This window comes from Phaethon aethereus, assembly GCF_964289735.1.
Source record: "Phaethon aethereus genome assembly, chromosome: Z".
Lineage (NCBI taxonomy): Eukaryota > Metazoa > Chordata > Aves > Phaethontiformes > Phaethontidae > Phaethon > Phaethon aethereus.
The window spans coordinates 23,300,974-23,316,050 of NC_138577.1; the positions used below are offsets into that span (position 1 = coordinate 23,300,974).

The following is a 15,077-nucleotide window of genomic DNA, read 5'->3' on the forward strand; positions in this document are numbered from 1 at the left end:
GTGCTTCTCGGTAAAACCCCTATGACAATTAGTCTTGGCTTATAAATTGAACTTTCTGTGTTTTGTAGAGTGAGAAGATTTCTCCAAATATCTTCAACATTTATGGAGTGTAGGGGATTTCTCTAATAACCTTTCTAAGCTATCTGTATTTTTGAAAGTTATTTTAGTTTATCATTAAACAAACCAGATAACACTTACTGAATTCCCTGTGTTAAAGCTGCCAGTCCTACCTCCTGTAATCACACTGGTGATTGGCAAAAAAAAAAAAAAAAAAAAAAAATTATTACTGTATTCAAAACCAAAAGAGAACACTCAAAACAATTTCTCTCACTGTCATGCCAACAGCATCTCATGAATTGGTGCAAAAGATGGTAGCAATTGCTACTGCTGTATTACAGGACTATCATGAACACAACTTTTGTTATCCCACATTATCATCAGGGCTCATGAGAAAGTATTCTAGAGAGGCTTTGCAAATGTTTTTTTACTGACTGAAAGAAATGTTGTATTGTCAATTGCACTGCAGTTTTCAAAGGTCTAAATTAAAATTTAAAAGTTTTAGTCTTGGATCTCTCTGACTTCAGACATTCCTAGCTACCTAGGCTGCCAGTGGAACATATTCAAGCAAACAAGCAAAATCTTCAAATGTTCTTAGAAAATGGGAACGTCTCCATTTGTATTTCAATTATCTTTGACATACATGTCCTCTGATTTACTGTGCTGATTACCTTGGGCTACTACCACTCAATCCTCTTAAGATATCTTAAAAAGGTTAGTGTGTACATTTCTGGATGTTTTTATCACGTGTCAAGAAGGTCTGTTGTTCACTTTTAGTTTGTCTTCAATAGATTGTTCTCACTACTATTTTTAAGTTTGTGTTTTTTTCCAAATTCAAGGTGTCTCAAAGATAGGCAAATATTGAAGTGGCTGTCCTCAAACCTAGAGAAAACTCTTACATCTAGCAATACCTCACGTCTCTCAGAAACTGCAGATTTCACATCTGTCAGCAAGTATTGTGTAAGGGCAAGCACGTATTTCCAAGAGCATCAAAGGAATAATGGATCTTGAACTCAGCCTGTAATTGAAATGCCACTTATATGTGAACTGGGATTCAGGATGCTTGGGTTCTATTCATGGCTGTAATGGAGATCCCAAAAAGTGCAACAGCCATGATTCCATTACTCAGCAAGACATTTGGCAAGAAGAAAAATCCTGAGAGGTTAGGTCATCAGAACCACAGAAAAGCTTCTAATACAATTTCAATACTAACCAGTGTTGGAAAAAATCTAACTCTAGAGTATATTCATCCGCAGTGAGGCAGCTGCTTTTCAGGTTAGCAACTTCTACTTTATTTTGTGTAACTCTTCTCTAAAAAGGTATGACAGAGTACATCTAGCCTCTGTTTTATCCAGGAAATCAACGACAATAGTCTGAAATACAAGCATGTTAATGATGAGCATAAAGATTTTTAAACTACCAAAGAAATCAACACTACTTATGTTATTATCTTAATGTTGGGATTTTAAAATCTTTTGCTATACCTCAATCATTTTTGATGATTTCTTTCTCTGCTACAATAAAAATATCATAATTCTGTAAGTTTTTAAATAATTGTTATTTACTTTAAGCTAGCATGTGATTTATTCTTAACAGAAAAAATCTTAAATTCTTTTTTTCCTCTTTTTTCAGTTAAGGCTAAATTCACAGAACAATCTCCAGAGGAAACCCCAGACTACTGATGACTTTACATTAATCTCCCACACAGCTTTTAGTACCTCTGTGTAGGCCGCATCCTGTAGCCATTTAATTAAACAGGGTTTTGCCATCATCTCTATGTGCAGAACCATGAGACTTTGCAAATATATTCTGCTTCAAGAAATTTTAACATCAAACATAAAGATGACAAAAGCATAGTTACTGTCCAAATTTATACCAATTAATCTGTGAATCAAAAAGCAGAATTATATATTCACACTTGATGAAGAGGAGCAATTGCTACTGATTCATGCATACATAATAAATGAAGCATCTCAAAAGAAACATTATGGGCTAAGGATTATATCACACATTTTACTTTTGCAATTACAAAATCAGATTAGACCTTTCACTGAGGAAAAATACTAGGATGACATCAAGTTTTACTAATGATGATTGAATATCTTGCTGTAGTTGTCTCTGTATATATATATAAAAAAAAAGTTGTGCTATTCACACCTGTATTTACGTTACCCGAGAAAAAGTTTCTATAATTTCATTGTCAAAAAGTGGCTTGGAAACCATAGTGCTGAATATTGTAGAAGTTACTCGATACATAGTATAAGTTACTCAACACATAGTATAAGTTACTCGACACAGTCTACTCAAAGTTCTCCATCAATCATGCATGTGTCCAGTAGTGATAATTTCAAAACACATTGAACTCAGGTCTTCTGACAAAGGTGAGGAATAATTAGAAAAGTGATACAGAACATGAAAGAGAACTATTACATTGTGGCAGACCAAGAAAAGCAGAATAAGTATGATTAATAGATGCTTTAGACAGTGATAGAGATTATAGCAAACACACCTGTAAGCATCAGAAAAATCTGGATGAGAAAGGAGCCAAAACAGAGTAAAAGAAGGAAACAAAGGAAGGAAATGTTCCAGCAAGGTTGCAGTCAGAGAAAGACACAAGTCTTTCAAACTTTTCAGACAAAATTGTCATAAAAATTCAATTGCTTGAGTATGAAACTAGATAAAAACATCTGAAAATCCACACTACTGATTTGTCTCCATTGAAAAGTCTCAATTTCTGTATGTTCAATGAATTTCAGATCATACCTAGCTATCAAAAATTATCTTATCACCATACATTTATTTCCTGTTAAGGACATTCAGACATGTCTAACATGTCACACCTGGTAAGGCCACAGACTGTCATAATGGAACCTTTTATTGTAGAGTCTGTGAGATTTTACAGTCACCTATTCACACATTACTCGTCATCAAACTGTTGCATTTAACCACCCTGTCACCTACACCAGAAAAAAGACTGGAGTTACTTTTGAATTAAAGAAAATTATAGTTGAGAAGGGATGTGGCAAGAGAGAACAGAATGAGATCATTACATAGCCATTACTTGAGATTGCACAGAAACTTATTTTGTTGAAAGTAATAGCCATCAACCAGATCTTACTCTATCACATGGAGTAGATCCTCTGATAAGTCACATATTTTTACTCTGTACTCAGAAGTTCAAGCAACAGACCCATGAAAAACATCTCATAAAATTGGTTCACTGCTGGGAAAGAGGTAAAACCAGAGTTACAGATTTTCGTGGCTTGGTTCTTCTATTTTCTTTGCTGTAACAAGAACTAAAAATTATCTGCCCATATACTTTTGCAAGATAATTTTGAAGTCCTTTCTTTTCACCTCCATTTTGTAGACATTATATCTTTTAAAGAAGATTATATTAAGGAAAGCAAAAATTATGGTCTATTTAAGTCCAAGAGGATCTGATCCGTTTAGTTTTCAGAGAACTAATGTCGAGATTTCACCTGAAGTGAAAAAGGAAACTGTAACTAGGATGTTTAAAAGAATCAGAAGAAAGTTTGGAGGCTTAGACAAGAAGCAGAAAAAGAAAGTCAGTAGATGAGTGAATGTACTTAGGCTGTTCTCAGAGAGTATGCCTAATGTAAAATATATATGTGGAAATTGCATTCTATGCTTTATCATTTCAAAGTATAATTTTGATTACAGCTGTGAAGAAATCAACTTCCTCTGTTTCCAGAAAATCCCATTTATTCCCCTGTGTTCCAATCTGGAATATTATTCATTGTTTGGTCTATGAATTTTCCTCTTAAATGTTTTAATGGGAATCAAAGCATCATCTCAATACATTTAAGTCTTAACTTCTGCATTTAAGCTTTCTATTTAATAGGAGATTATGTTTTTCTGACTAAAAAAATTGCTCCAGAGTGAAGAGAAAAAATAAGTTCCATCTGTAAGAATACAAAGTAATTTTTTGCTCTAAATAGTTTCAACAAAACATTATGTCATTTTTTGAAACAGCATTTTGATAGAAGTGTTGCATTATAAGATGTTAATTCTGTTTTCCAACAGTGTGCAATCCTGCATACGAAATGCCTTATCACGAATTTAATCTAGTCTCTATATATTTGGATGTGATGTTGTACACTATTTAAACAGCAACTTTTAAAGTTGTTAAATGTTCAAATTCCCAAATGAGATTTGGAATCTAGATTAACTGCATCATTTGCTAGTAATATGAAAAGTTACTGGAAATATGTTCAAAAGATATAAAGTAAATTTGTGATTCTAAATCTGTACTCATTCAATCATAAAACAAATTAAGACCTCACTATGCATATGCTTATGTACAAATGTAACTTTATTGGTAAAGTTAGGGTTACTAATGGTCTGAACATATATGAAAGTTCTACAGAATCAAGTTGAAGGAATGTATAGTATGAACAGATGACAACGGTCTGGAAAAGAGAAACTACTACAATCCATTTTATGTGAGAGTGGCCATACTTAGCCAGACCAAGAGTCTTTCTAGCCAACACCTTGTAACCGGTACTGGCCATAAGCAGGTATCTGACCAAAAAAAGAACAGAACAGGTATAGTTGGTATGCTTACCAAGGCAGATGTTCCCAAGTAACCTCTTAAATCCATCAACTTTCTTCTCAGTGGATTTCCTTAGCCAGGTATGTTTTAAGTTATAAAGAGAATAAGGCTATAAAGTAGCATCCGATTTCATTATAAACTAACTGTGTGCCCTAATCGTTAGGTTATGTGACATGATGCTTGTCTCCACACAGGATTGTATTGAAGCAAAAGAGGTAAGGAATGTTGACAACAGCTAGATTCGCTACATAGCCCAGATCCTTTGCCTGTGCACCACCTTGTTGTTTCTGTTGATTTAGAGAAAGGAATACATAAGCAAAAATATAGCCTGTAATCAGCCTTAGTAGAGATGATAAAACAGTGACTGTGCACACAGACCTGCAGAAAGATTGGGTCACGTAAATGCTCAGAATTACATGCTTCTACTTTGAATCTCTCTCCCAGGTATGCACTACTGCTCAGATGTTAGGCAGCATTCTGCACATGACACAAGGTGCCTTTGAGCTGCTCTATGCTCTCCTTCAATGCTTCACCATGTCCTTCCAGGCCAAGACAGCTTGAATGCAATTGTCCTAAAGGCTGCATTCACTCACAGCTGCTGGCTGGATCACCCTCTTGAAGTGATCCCTACCTTTCTCTCAGCTTTAGGTGTCTGTGACAGTCCAGTAGGTTTCCTGTTTGTATCTATAAGCTGCTGCTATAGGTATGATTGAAATGCAAATCAGAAAGAGCTCAGGACGTCTTCAATAGTGAAGTTAATCTAAAGTGACAATTTCCAACATGAAAAAATCCTTGTAAGGAAGACACTATGTAGTCCTCTAATTGGATAAGCTTTCTGGTTTCTTTTGTCATCTCTAAACTGACATTAATATGACATAGTGATGAAATATACATTAAGATTATGTTTATAAAATATATTTTTTTCTTTTGAAAATGAAAAAGAATGCATTTCTTTTCATGGTGCATTTTCCACAGTGAATCACTATTTTCAATTTCACACAATTTTCAGTAGTGTGTGGGCTTGGGTTTGGCTGATTGCCCAACAAAATATTTTGACAAATAACTATTATACAGGCTAACTGCTCAAAAAAAGACATTACCTGAAAAGTATAAATCTTTTCTAAACTACTAACATAATACCACCTCCACCTACGGTACAAAAATTAAAGATGATCCTAATGATCCCCAGCCTTCCCCTACCTCACTGCAACTTTAACCAATTATAATTAGAAACAGTCTGCTATTTTTTGAACTTTCTCTTGCAAGGCGAGCCATTGCAGCTGTAGACCTTGACACTAATAATTATTTAAGCACAAGTGAGAAAGAGACTAGGAAGAATCATCAGAAAAAAACATTTAAAGAGATCAACTAGCAAGTGACCAGTCTCTTTATACCTACAGTCAAATCACCTATGAAACAAGAAAACAATCTCTCCCACTCTATTTAACACAACAGCACCAAATTATGTGAATGCAAAACCAGAGAACAGAGTGAAGTCACATTAAGAAATTCCTCCTTTTTATGGAATGCATACAGGAATGTGATAATAATTGAAAATTAAAACAATATTTTATCATTAAAATTCTACATAATGAGCCAGTGACTCATTTTCCTGCAGTACACTGGATAAATTGTGATTAAAGGCTTAGAAACAATAGTAGGACACCAAATTGGCTGAACAGGGAACTTCTAATAGAGATGAAATACAAAAAGCAGAACTACAGGAGGTGGAAGAAGAGACACATTTCCAAGTAGAAATATGGAACTATCATCAGGCTTTTCACGAATGGCATCTTTAAAGTCAAAGTTCAGCTGGAGATGAAACTGGCAATGGAGGTGAACGGCAACAAAATGGTACATGAAAGACAAAAAGGAGAAAAAGGAAAATATGGGCCTGCTGCTGAATGGAGTAGGCAGCCAAGAGATGAAGGACATGGGAAGGATGAAGTACTCAAACCCGTCTTTGCCTTTTTTTACTGGGAAATTCTGCTCTCAGGCCTCCCAGGTCACCTTGTCCAGACGGAAAATTTGGGGGAGTAGAAGGTACCACCCACTGTAGGGAAAGATGAAGTTAGGTTCTGCTTAAGTAATTTGGTCATGTTCAAGTTCCTTGAACGATGTGGGATGCAGCCAGCAGTGTTGACAAAGCTGGTCAATGTCATTGTGAGGCTATGTTCTACATATCATGTTTGAAAAGTTGTGGCAATCGCAGTGGCCTGAAAAGGTCTGATGGTAAGAATATCTTTCAAAGGGAGAGGAAAAGGACCTGGGGAACTCCAGGTTGCTTCAGCCTCATTTTAGATCCTGTGAAGATTATTGAGCAGGTTCTCTTGGAAGTAATTTCTAAGCATATGAAGGACAAGAAAATATTCGGAACACTCAACATACATTCATAGAATCACAGTATCATAGAATGGTTTGGGTTGGAAGGTACCTTTAAAGGTCATCTAGTCCAACCCCCTGCAATGAGCTGGGACATCTTCAACTAGATCAGGTTTGTCAGAGCCTCGTCCAACCTGACCTTGAAGGGTTCCAGGGATGGAACATCTTCCACCTCTCTGGGCAACCTGGGCCAGTGTTTTACCACCCTCATTGGGAAAAATCTCTTCCTTCTATCTAGTCTAAATCTACCCTCTTTTCATTTAAAACCATTAAACCTTGTCCTGTCACAGCCCCTGATAAAACATCTGTCCCCATCTTTCTTATAAGCCCCCTTTAAGTACTGGAAGGCTGCAATAAGGTCTCCCTGGAACCTTCTCTTCTCCAGGCTCAACAACCCCAACTCTCTCAGCCTGTCCTCACAGGAGAGGTGTTCCATCCCTCTGATCATTTTGGTGGCCCTCCTCTGGACCCGCTCTAACAGGTCCATGTCTTTCCTGTGCTGAGGGCTCCAGAGCTGGACGCAGGACTCCAGGTGGGGTCTCACCAGAGCAGAGTAGAGGGCACAATCACCTCCCTCGACCTGCTGGCCACGCTGCTTTGGATGCAGCCCAGGATATGGTTGACCTTCTGTGCTGCAAACACACATTGCTGGCTCATGTCCAGTTTTTCATCTAGCAGTACCCCCAAGTCCTTCTGGGCAGGGCTGCTCTTGATCCTTTAATCCCCAGGGGTTGCCCCAACGCAGGTGCAGGACCCTGCCCTTGGCCTTGTTGAACCTCATGAGGTTCACATGGGCCCATTCCTCGAGCCTTTCCAGGTCCCTCAGACATGTCCACCGCACCCCTCATCTTGGTGTCATCTGCAAACTTGCTGATGGTGACCCTAATCCCACTGTCTGTCATTGATGAAGATATTTAAACAACATTGGTCCCAACACGGACCCCTAGAGTACCAATGGTAAATCATATGGGATGAACCTGATTTCCTTTCATGAAGAAGTCCCTGGCTCGGTGAAAGACAAGAGCAGGAGCAGTAAGGTTTTTAACAGACTTTCACTGAAATCTTTTAGCCAGGCAGGAAATGGACTAGATGAATGGACTCTATAGATGAGTGCACTACAAGGTAGTCAGTAAACTGGTTGGACCATCAGGCTCAAAAGGTAGTGGGTAAATGGCTCCAAATTTAAGCAGCAGCTGGGTTAGAATGGAGTTCCCCAGGAGTTAATACTGGAGCTAAAACAGATTGACACCTTCAACAACTATCTGGACAGCATGATGTAATGCACCCTCAGCAAGTCTGCAGATGACACCAAAATGGTGGGAGCACCTGATAGACTGGAGGGCTGCCATTCACAGGGCCTTGGCTTGCTGGAGCAATGCCATGACAGGAATCATATAAAATTCAGCAAAGGCAAAAAATAACCTCAACTAAGACAGTTACCTGTTGTTATCTGACTTTTAAAAAGTTTATCTCAAACTTTATCTGCTGATTATATAACCCTGCAGTCAGAGGGCTATACGATGCTTTAGATCTTTTCAGGTATATCTATTGATTAAAAGTTACGATATCAAAATGTCAATTTTAAATAATAGTTTTACATTTTTTTCTTAAACTAGAAAATACATGCACATATGCACTATTCATCCACAATTTACAGTAATGTCTGTTTCCAGTGTATGTGTATCAAGTTTGCATGGCAAGGTTTTGGTAGTGGGGGGCTGCAGGGGTGGCTTCTGTGAGAAGCTGCCAGAAGCTTCCCCTGTGTCTGATAGAGCTAATGCAGCCGGTTCCAGGACAAACCTGCAGCCGGCCAAGTCTGAGCCAGTCAGCAACGGTGGTAGTGCCTCTGGGATAACGTAGTTAAGAAGGGGAAAAAAAATCCCTGCACAACTACAGCTGGAGAGAGGAGTGAGAACATGTGGGAGAAACAGCCCTGCAGACCCCCAGGTCAGTGCAGCAACAGGGGCAGGAGGGGCTCCAGGCACCAGAGCAGAGATTCCCCGGCAGCCCGGGGTGAAGACCATGGTGAGGCTGGCTGTACCCCTGCAGCCATGGAGCTCCACAGGGGAGCAGATCTCCACCTGCAGCCCAGGGAGGACCCCACACCGGAGCAGGGGGATGCCCAAAGGGGGCTATGACCCTGTGCAAAGTCTGCCCTGGAGCAGGCTCCTGGCAGGACCTGTGACCCCCAGGGAAGAGAGGATCCCAGACTGGAGCAGGTTTGCTGGCAGGATTTGTGACCCCGCGGGGGACCCAGGCTGGAGCAGCCTGTTCCTGAAGGACGGCACCTGTGGGGGGACCCAGGCTGGAGCAGTTCATGAAGAACTGCAGCCTGTGGGAAGGACTCATGTTGGAGAAGTTCGTGGAGGACTGTCTCCCGTGGGAGGGACCCCAGGCTGGAGCAGGGCAGAGGGTGAGGAGTCCTCCCCCTGAGGAGGAAGGAGCGGCACGGACAACGTGTGATGAACTGACCACAGACCCCATTCCCTGTCCCCCTGCGCCGCTCGGGAGGAGGAGGGAGAGAAATTTGGAGTGAAGTTGATCCTGGGAAGAAGGGAGGTGTGGGGGGAAGGTGTTTTTAAGATTTAGTTTTTATATCTCATTACGCTACATACTAAGTTTATTTTAAAAGATTAAGATAAACTTGAGGCATCTTTTTTTTTCCCCAGGCTTCACCCTCATCTTTCTAACAGGTAGTATAGGCTAGACAAAAAACCAGAAGCCAAAAACTCTTGAATTCTCTTCATAGTTTTATTACTGCTTTGTCCTGTAGCCCTGGCCAGTTTCACTACACCTTTGCATGCAAGTTTTCCTATGCATAAAATAAAAATAACACTACTTGCTCACTAACTGATATCCCAAACATAACATGAGCATTTTCTCATGTTTATAATGCTTTTAAAACAAAGATATGTGCAATAAAAGTGCTAAGAATTGTTGTGCTGTTCTTCACTATTTCTAATTGGCAGGTGAGCAGGGAACACAGCTGCTGTTGAAAACAGCCTAGACACATGAGAAGCTTCCTGAGAAGAGTTACAGCCTGGCAGCCCAAGATTGTAATTCTGAGTTAAAAAATAAACTCAAAACCAAATTTTCTTTTTTACCCCCCAGCACTATGTAAATCATAGTTCCCACTTATTTTCCCTACATACACTACCTTACTGAGTTGCAAATAAATAAATCTGAAGAGCAGCTTCTCTCCAGCTTTTATTTTTATTACATGTTACTTTACTAAGGTCCAATCTCCTTGCTTTCATCATCTCTCTCTAACACTCAGTTCCTTAAAACAATAACCAAAATTTACAACTCTAGCTGTTGTTTGTTTTAAAAATACTTTGCTCGTGTAGTAAGTGAATAACTGTAAAATTACGGTTCCGGATTCACACATTTCAGTCATTTAACATTTTAAAAAGCTTTTCTTGCCCTGCCTACAGAAGATAAAAATCTAGTCTTTGAGGTATTGCTCTGATGGGGGCAGGACAATGAGAGAGCAAGGTGTAGCGTTTAAGACAATAGTTAGTTTGAAACTAGGACTCTTAGTCCATATTGCCATAGTATCAAACTTACATTGATGATACTAATAACAAATTTCGAATATTTCCTTTAGAAAACAGATATTAAAAATTTAAGTGCATCTTTAAAGGGCAGGAAAAAAAAAGATGATCTAAAATCAAGTTTTTATCTGATCTCCAATATAGGGAGCCTTGATTGCTTCTGTAATGGATAATAAAACAAAGAAGTTTTTAAGCAGCACAGTGCCTATCTAATCCACAGTACTTAAGGAAAAACTGATAAATTAGGACAGAAGGAACGTTGTAAAAAAGAGACTTCAGAGATTAACTGTCATGTAAGTCATTCTTGTAGCTCTCTAGAGTTTCATAAACACAATAATATACACATTTTCAGTTGTACATAAACAGTACGAAAGCAATTTAAAGTAGATCTTATGTTGTACAATTATAATAATCTCTCTCAAATGATGTTTGAGCAAAGAACAGAGTAAATAATAATAAGAGACACTATGTATACTGAATTACAGGTAACTAAATGAAACATAAAGAACTATTTTATATATTTTTATACTGAAATATTTTCCAACCACATCTCAATTCCAAAATAACTTTTTTCTTTCAAATAAACTTTTTAATGAAATCTTCAAGTATACGATATACCTTTACTTTTCTGGAGTTCACATCCAATGAACATGACATTTCCCATCATATTATGTCAGTCACATGTATTAAGATGACAGAAGAATCACAGCAACAACTGGGGTAGTTTGCTGCTTTGTCACTGAAAAAATTATCCTTGAAAGGGAAACTAAAAGACTACATCAGCCTCTGACACTTTGGATTTGTACCACTGAGACTGGGGTATGTATATGTGCCATTGCACTTCGTAGTGTTCAAGAAATGCTGGTCCACTCAGCTCAAGAATATCTATATCCAATCCTACCCTCTCCTATCCCATCTGTTTTTCCAAGTTAAACAATGCAAAGCGGTAATTTCCATAACAAACGTTACTGAAGAGACTTTCATCATATCTCATGAAACACTGGACAAATTAATACCATAATTACATATAGATTTAACTAACTGTCTTAAAACACATCCAAATGTTTGAAGGAAGAAATCAAATTTACGGTATCACACTTACTATCATAACATAAATACTTGCTTGAGTACCGAATCAGGGTGGGAGCTGTGACTATTGGGCAAAGCAAACATAGAGGAAAGTAAACCTTCTTTGAAATTGTTATTATAAAGGAGGTAAGATCAGATATCTTAAAATCTCTTCAAACAGATAAGCTCCCATGTATAACAGTCCCCTGCCCTTTTAATACCAGCTGCTTTGGCAAAACCAAAAGTATTCTGCTATTGATCCCTTCCTATCTGTGCATCCCATCTTAAATGGCACCATAGCTGTTACCCACATCAAAACTGTTGGTAAACTTAGTTACAGCTATTTGAGGAAAACTGGCAAAATTTAAAGCATGTTGTCACATGCACTCCAAATATGCTAGCTTACAGTAAAATATCACATTTCATATTCTATATATACAGGATAAATATATTGCTTGTTAAAAAAAATAAAAATAAAGGAAGAACTGAAATGTCAAAAGCAATTACCTGCCTGTTTCTAATCCTCCCCATAGAAGGTCTGGCAGTTGTTAACATTTCATAACTGTAACTCTTGCTACCAGCTGCAGGCTCAGTCTATCAATTTGCAAGCACTTTTTTTTATAGCTCACGTTAGCAATTTTACATGTGAAGCTTCGATATGAGACATAAATCCTTCATCTTAACAATTTGAGTTGAACTACAGCACACTAGTAATACAAAATGTAATTAAGACAGTTGTCCAACCCTGTGGCCATTAGTCATGTCAATGCTATTAAATCCTTTTGATCTTGGGAAAGAGTGGTTGCACTGAATCTACCTTTTTGGACCATTCTCTGGCCCTGTTGTTTTCTGAGCCATGCCCAGGACTTACTGGGAAAGCACTGACTGGCATGGCAGAGACCATTTTTATGCTGACTTTTATATAGTTTATATAGATAACTCCATTGCAGGGCCTGGGAATGTTCTTCGGCACAATTTAACTTACTAGGATAGAATCAACCTAATGGACTAGCTTTGTTTAACATAGGTCACCAAACAGCTCTGCAGTGTCCATCCAGGGAGATAAGAATCATGGACCAGATACCTTGTAAACGCTGTTTAAAACTGATACCCCAGCCACTAAAGTGTTTTAATTACTTTCATTAAAACAGGAGGTTAATCATCTCAGTTTAACCTGGGTGAAAAAAATCAGAATCAGTCTCCCTGTATGCATGGAGATAAATTAGAAGAGTGAAAGGAATGACAAGACACTCTGATGTCTCTTCAGAGTCAGAAGAGTAAGAGTTTACAAAGTGTGAAAGATTTAGAAAAACATTACTGAATATTTACTTTCTAGTTTTTCATCTACTCTGCCGTTTTTTTTTAAAAAGAGATTTGTTTGAATTAGTGTAGCTCATTCCTCTACAAATCTAACATAAAACAGGAAACAATCCTGAGACTTCATAAAGGTAAAAAGAGGGAGAAAAAGAGAGTGAAAAAAGGACTCTGTGTGTGTGCGTGCATGCATGCATATGTGCACGTTTAGGAATAGCGTGTATATTTTATTTTAAAAACTACATCCACACTCCTGTTTCTAGTTTTGCACATTCAAAGTATTTAAATCACAGCACAGAATGCTTTATAATGCTATTTTTGTGATTTTTTAACATATTCCTCCAAAAACATACATTTGTAATTTAAGGTGTTTTCAGTGGTGAAATTCTTCCACCTCAGAATGAATTTCATGACTGAAATGCCTTCAATTACCCACTGAAGACAGAGAATCCTCCTGCCTCCCATCCACACTCTGGTTTTCTTTTCTCAACTACATATTTCCATGCATTTGAAGGCAATGAAGGTAAGCTGTATTTCCACAGACATAATAGGTGCCCATGTACTTTCATGTAGACAAGTAGCTGGATAAAAGGTTAGCTTTCTCCAGCTGTTTGGCTGGCATTACAAGCACGTAAATGGGAAATGCATAGCTGCTTGAGAGACCTAACAACCGAAAATGGCACTAAACATCTAGAGAAATTTAATTTCCTGAGCAATATTCTTCCTGTAGCAGCATAATTGCTCTTTAGCTAAGAAAGAATCATAAAAGCTAAAGATTTTATATTACAAAGAAACACCAAAATTATAATTGCTTCTGCTGTTGTGTTCAGTTTTGGTTTGTTTGTTTGTGTTAACAGCGTGGCAGCTCCATTCAACAATCTGTAGACCTGCTGTTTCCCTGTCACTCTCAGAAATAAACTTACTTGTAGATAAACCTTGTTTTGTCCAGCTACAAAATACATTATATCAACCACAGGAATGAATGGCATGGGCAGAATACAGAGTTATATCTTAGTGCTCGGGACAGATTCTTAGCCACAGACAAGCCTCTCACAGAAACAATCATTCTCCAAGTACAGCAGATGGCTATCCATAATAACCACTATGTTTTAGGTTTGTTATTTATTTGAATAGCCTACAAACTGTCTTGCTCTTGCTTATTTGAATCCAGCCTAGCAAATAATGCAGTCTCCACAAATCTATAATCACTTAAGATATTTTCATAGGACAGAAGTAATGTTTTTCATTCTTCTTTCTGACCTTCTACCATATCAGGAGCATACATACTTTTTCAGTCAGTGTGACTAAAAGCTAACAAAACTAACAGAGTACCTCCTGTGTATTATATAGTTTACACAGGACATACCAAATACTACTGAAGTTTCAAAGCCAAATACTTTGAAATTTAGAAAGGCCAGGAATGTGAACGGTAATCATTATTTTCCTTCCATATCTCAGACCAATCTTTTCTCCAGCCTTCATGGATAGAAAACAAAAAAATCAAGACACCAATCTAATCTTCAAACCTTTACTAAATGGCATGATATTTATCTCTCCAAATAATATTTACATTTGTAAACATTCTAAATGTTTACATACTTTTATAGAAGTAGTCAGTGTTTCTGTGAGCATGTTCCAAGAACTGGTGTCACTGATTTTAAAAATAAAGATATCCACAAAGAAATAAGATTTGGGAAGTGATATTAAATTTAAATAGCACTCTAATGAATACTTACGGGTTTTTTCATGTTCTACAGGTTCTACATTCTTTTCACAGCTGCATTATTCAGAATACAGTATTCTCTCTGAACATATGTCCAAAAGTTCTTAAGTCCTGCATTTCAGTTCTCACTGTGTTCCTCTTTCCTTTTCCTTATATATTCTCAGGTTACCAAACAGCTGCATGGCCTTCACCTTTGTAAGCAACAATTTCATACTAAACAATTAACATTTTGGAGTACAAAACCAGAACACAGGATGATATGAGAAACATTTAAGAACAGGAACATGAGTCTAGAAAATGTGCATAATATGAAGAAGGTATAATACAAATCACTATAACCAAGTATGTTCAACTATTTACATTACAAATAATGTAGATATACAAGAGCAGGCAAAACCCTCCCACA

At 37.7% G+C, this 15,077-nt stretch overlaps 1 protein-coding gene across 1 annotated transcript in view; it reads right to left on the bottom strand.

Annotated features, from left to right (window-relative positions):
* PDE4D (phosphodiesterase 4D) overlaps positions 1–15,077 on the bottom strand; it is a gene marked incomplete at both ends in the record, with an annotated part of 545,358 nt that overhangs the window by 437,107 nt on the left and 93,174 nt on the right. The gene's annotated exons all lie outside the window — the stretch shown is intronic.